We start from the raw sequence: 5,886 nt of genomic DNA, 5'->3' as shown, positions 1-5,886 counted from the left end.
CAAAATGCCACCAGCTACTGATATGATTATGCTGTAGACCGCCCTAGATAATTAATGTTCTTCAAGCTAACCAGACATCACAAGATTGATATTACATACATCAATCAATCTATTATAGAGTGGGGTGCCACCTGAAGGTATTGCACTGGATGCATACATCGATTCGATACGAAACGTGCTCACCGACGGGGACATCTCCATTGACGGTACGAACATCACGCTGGATGCAACGAGCTTCGAGGTTGACGATGACTACGTTGTGTCGTGTGAGCCTGGGGAAATCTTGGTAGACGATCTGTGTTGTGAGTAGCGTGACTCCCAAGGCCTGTATCTGTATATTCCCTGCTGGAAAGAACACAGTCTCCTACAGCGTGAGAAACACAGTGTAATCACAGTGTGAACACAGTGTGAAATCTCTTTACACTGTTAAATTCAAGCGTTGTTAACACAATGTGAGTCATCAATTCACAGTGTGAAACAAAGCATTACAATGTGAACACTGTGAAAAACCACACCACAGTGTGAAATCATCTCCACACTGTTAAATTCGAGTGTTTTCACATATAGTCGACTATGTGAACACGTTGTGAACACACTGTGGGACACTGTGCTCGTTCCAGTAGGGTTGTCATTAACGATTGATATGCAAACATACGGAAGTTATGAAAGAAATGAGAAACATGGGCATTGGACTGAAACTTAAGTACAATGTTCTGCATTGGTATAGTGTTAGGGGAAGGGGTGAAGACTATTTTGATTGATAACCGATGAACCACCAACACGCAGCATTGCGAGAAACCTTGCCTAAGTTTTCACAACCTTTCACCACCAGTCCTCTTCTGTTCACCAAAATACTTCAAGTAAAACTGGGTCGCCTGCATTCTTAATTTACTTTGACTTCAGCGCCAAAATTTACTTCATTCCGGATGTAAACTCCATCTTAAAATGTCAAGATCCCTCACGAATACATTGGACATGAGCCAACGCCTCAAATTACTTACCCTTTAAGCCGTGGCCTAATTTCAACCAGGGCTTACATGTACATAAGACTCCTCCGAGGATATGAGCACAGAGATAATGTATGGGAGATCCGAACTTTGTCGTCTCGTGTGCATTTTGATTGATAAACAAAGAATTGTATTCAACTCATATGGTTTGGACTTTGATGGTATTGCACTGTGACATAAGAGAGTATTTTTTACGGTGTCACATTCTCGATGTATAGACCTGCAACAAAACAAGGTGATTAAATCCACAAATTTCTTACTCCCAAGGACTTCAATAATCAAAGAACGCGTTACTTTGTACGTTACCGCACGTCAAGAGACAATCTCGAGTAATGTGAATTTGATATAACCTTGCCTTTCCTCCTCTATTTTTCTTGATTTTCCGCATAAATATTACCCTGGAACCAGTGCAATGTCCTCCTGGAACTGGACAAAGTGACAATAGGTGCGAGAGGTGTCCAGTGGGAACTTACCAGGACGAATACGGACAAGTCCAGTGCAAGAATTGTTCCGATGGCACATCCACTGTGTCACGCGGAAGCAGATCCTCAGACAGATGTAGAGGTCAGTATGTCCACTGTCCTGAAGCGCATTGCAATTCTCGGCTTTCGCTTTTTCCTGCAGACTTGTCCTATCCTATACCGTACCCCCCAGTAAACAACAACAAAAACAACAACAACAACAACAACAACAACAACAACAACAACAACTGGACCCTCCGCAATGACAACTTAAAAAAATAGTGAATTAATCCAAATACAATTTCAGGATGTGAAACAATAACTCGTTGCCCACATCTTACAGAAAACCCCATTCGATTTTCTTCGATCAGTGGTCAAAGAGAAATGAGCAGTTTTGTAGAGCATGTCAAGAATCCCTTCCCTCCCATCCCTCCAAGTTCTGTCCATTATCTTTGCATATCAATATGCAGTTCCAAGAGCATCCAGGTGCTGAACTAGGAAAATTTGACCAATTACATGCTTTACAACAATTCACAATTCTCTGTGACTACTTAACAAAATGAATGGGGTTTTCTGCTGAATAGAGCTAAGATGTTACATTTTAAGACCCTAAAGTAGCACTTAGAAGTTTAATCACTAAGGGAGTAATCAATTGAATGCCAAAATACGATTTCAATTTTTTTTCGGGGACAAACTGTACACCCCGGTTTCAGCACGATGGCCTGTATCCCGTGTCGAAGTTTGATAATTTTTCACTGTGTCTTGATAGTAATGCATTGTAACCATTATGGACCTGTTTCATTATGTCCTGTGCATTAACCCCATTCGGCATTAATTGGTCAAGAAAATAAAAAGTATATCATCATGTAAGATAATTCGAATCTATGATTTGGAGTGTGGGATCTGTGAGAAAGAAGCCCGCATATTTTGACACAAGGCAGCACTAGGAGAGGTGTATTATCGTCAGGCGCATGCTTTGAATTCAATACGTTTAATCCTTTCATATATTTCTGACAAACCGATGTTGAAAATCAAAATTTAATGTGAGCAGTCCCTGACTCATTTTACCCTTCGCAGCCCTCTGTGAACCCGGGACTTACTCGGCCTCAGGAGTGAAATCCTGCGTAGCGTGTGGCGAGGGCTTCTATCAGCCGGAGTTTGGGAGCAAATCGTGTCTACCTTGTCGAGAAGGTTACACCACCTGGACCATTGGTTCTGCGTCCGAAGACGAATGCACAAGTAAATCCACCAAGCTTCGAAATTGCTCTCCGTTGTGTTTATTAATTGAAGATGTCCCCTCGTTCTAGTGGAATAGTTTTTTATTTTTATGTCCTCTCATTATATGAATGTTGTAATGAAACTACTATAATGATTTTATGATATTTCTGAACATAATTCTAATTTTTCTCCGTCAAGCGAAGAACAAACTCTGTGGTTTCATCAAGTGAGATATTCCAGTTCGAAAGAACGTCTTCGCAAGTATACAGTCAAACGTGTCTGTAACGACAATCCTACGGAGACGAAAAAGTGGCCCTTATAGAAAGGTGACCGCTACAGAGAGGATCTTAAACACGACTTTTCGGGGCAGGTTTGTTTGTAGTGACCGTATGCGGAAGGTAACCCATGTAGACAGGTGACCGATAAGGCATGTTTTATGACTATTGTGCAAAAGCTGATGTGGAAGTGTTCGCGTAACCACGAGCCCAATAATATGTCCATTTGTCATGTTTGTGGTGATCTTTCGACAGATCCATGTCCGAAGGGTTATGTGTCTTACACCGGATTCAAACCATGCACACCGTGTCCACGGGGATTCTACCAGCCGGATATCCAACAATCCCAGTGCATCATTTGTCCCGCGGGAATGTACACACATGAGACTGGTGCGCACGCCATTGAATACTGCCAAGGTGAGCTCCTGAGGAGATATTCCAATCATGTCGAAAGAGCATAAAATGATCGGGGGTGGGGGTGGGATAGAAAAATGACTGAGAAAAACGTCACTATGATGAATCCAAATTAAGACGAAATGTAGATTATGGATAAAAGCCTATACCGTTACATCTCAATCCGAATCAAATTAAGAACAGACTTCGTTTGAAATATCTGCTCCTGGTCTTAATACAGAGCCTACTCTTTCCACATTTTCTATTAAACACTAAGGACCATCTCACTCCCTTCCCCTCCTCCTCCTCCTCGTCCTACTCCCCCCCCCCCTCTCTCTCTCTCTCTCTCTCTCTCTTAATCTATCTTTTTGGTTCGTACGCTTTTGGTATGCAGTGATCGATGAATGCGAATTGAACCAACCATGTGGTCCCGGATCGACCTGCGTGGATCTTACTCATGGCTATCGCTGCGACTGTGCACCGGGATACGCGGGCGAGCACTGCGAGGTTGACATCGACGAATGCAGCAACAACGACGCGTGCCTAAACGGTGGCCGTTGTGAGGACCTCGTCGCGGGCTATCGGTGTGAATGTCCGACGGGATACGCAGGGGCCAACTGCCAGATAAACGTTGACGACTGCATAGATGGTAAGTGATAGTGCCGATGATTTGTGTCGTTGAATGACTTATACAACACAGACGATAAAGGAATCGTTCAAACAAGCCTTTCCATGACTTTGAAAACGTATGTCGTTCTCAGGAGCTCAGCTAGTGTCCTTGATCGCACAGTTTTTCACTCTTGTAATGCAAGCTACTTCAGCTGTTCATTCTTACAATCCTCGTAACGATAGGTCCAGTGGAAGGTATCTGGAAATATTCCGTTATCCTTACTCATGCAGGGGAATTAGTAAGATATTATTCCGCAAATGCAGTAAATTAGTTTACAACATCAATATTTGCACTGCAGCCGACTGTCGCTTTGGTGCCACATGCATCGATGGCCTGAACTCCTACACGTGTCAGTGTCAAGACGGTTTTGCAGGAGAACACTGCGAGATTAACCTGTACGACTGCGCGTCGGACCCCTGTCAGAATGGTGCATCCTGTATAGATCTGCAGTCGGTAAGCGCGTTGCACTTTATTACCATTTCCGTTTGTTATCCATACGGAAATGGTTTCCCCTCTGTATCCAATCCTGACATTACCAATTTGCATTAATGAATGTATTCATACACTCGTCCTTTTCAATGCATCGTTTTATTATTTCATTCATTCCTCTTTTTTTTTTCATCCCAAGATCACCGTTTAAAAAAGCCACATGTATCTGACTGAGACACCTCTCGCATAGTCCGCTCTCCAATGACCGTGTACCTTAACGTGTAAATAGTTATCTGTAGAGTTACTGGGAGTTGATGATAATTCTATGATAACCATTAATTGACAAATGATTGAGCAAGGTACACCCTGTGAGAAATGATAGGTGTGTGTGCATGTGTGTTGATGAAATAAGAACGAGATACATCAACGAGATTCTGCTCAGCATTGTCTGAGGTGTAAAAGTATCCGAAAGGTTTGGAGAACACATCCTATGTAACCTGCACAATAATATCCATGTCTAGCAAGCAATTGCAGGCTTAATAAAGTAAAAATTACCCCTGCCCAATGTCTATGCCACTTCATCCACATTCCCCGTCGTTATGGTTACAGGATTTCTCCTGCTGCTGCCTCCCGGGATACACTGGTCGTTTTTGCGAGGAGATAAAGGACTACTGTGCTTCAGCTCCGTGTTACGGGGGTGCCAACTGTACCTCTACCATCACTAACTACGAATGCGCATGTCCCCCTGGTTTCACTGGTCGCGACTGCGATGTTGACATCAATGAGTGCAGTGCCGTCAGTTGCGAAAATGGCGGCACTTGTAAAGATCTCATCAACGGATTTCAGTGCGTTTGTCCTCTTGGTTTCATCGGAGAGCAATGTGAACAAGGTATATTTCGGCATCACCTCTCGTCACATCCTGGGAAGTTAATCGAAATATCATTCGGTTGTGTTCTAAACCCTGCCATGCACATGCAACAAAGCGTATTGGCCCGAATTCACGAAGGTGGTACAAATGAAACCATGGTTTAAACCATGGACAAAAACCATGGAGCGCTAAGTGTCGCGTGGAATATTTCGTTAAAAAAATCAGTCATTAATTGGTCGATGAAATGATTATTTTGTGACGAAATGACAACATTTTGTAAGTAAATGAACATTTCGTCCACGAAATGATAATTTCGTTAACAAAAGGGTCATTCTGTCGAAGAAATGACCAATTTCGTAACGAAATATTCCGTGCGACACTTGGCGCTTTATGGTTTTTGTCCATGGTTTAAACCATGGTTTCATTTGTACCACCTTCGTGAATTAGGGCCAACTAGTGTAACATGTATTTTTTTTTTTAGATTTTTGACATAACAATCTTTGCCGACAATTTATTCGATGTGCTGATCTCCAAAGTTTGACATCATTATCTTTACCGATTTGTA

The 5,886-nt window shown here is 42.5% G+C and overlaps 1 long non-coding RNA gene across 1 annotated transcript; it reads left to right on the top strand.

Annotated features, from left to right (window-relative positions):
- The first annotated feature begins 227 nt into the window (after nt 1-227).
- On the top strand, nt 228-2,692 carry LOC139716854 (uncharacterized). The gene is made up of 3 exons (XR_011709923.1): nt 228-302; nt 1,416-1,571; nt 2,546-2,692. It is a non-coding gene; the product is annotated as an uncharacterized lncRNA (long non-coding RNA).
- The last annotated feature ends 3,194 nt before the right edge of the window (nt 2,693-5,886 follow it).

Source organism: Diadema antillarum, unplaced genomic scaffold (genome assembly GCF_040938485.1).
Source record: "Diadema antillarum isolate AM-2024a unplaced genomic scaffold, OU_Dant_1.0 scf00000070, whole genome shotgun sequence".
Taxonomy (NCBI): Eukaryota; Metazoa; Echinodermata; class Echinoidea; order Diadematoida; family Diadematidae; genus Diadema; species Diadema antillarum.
Note: the sequence above shows the minus strand (reverse complement) of the source record. Positions and strands in the feature narration are given on the sequence as shown.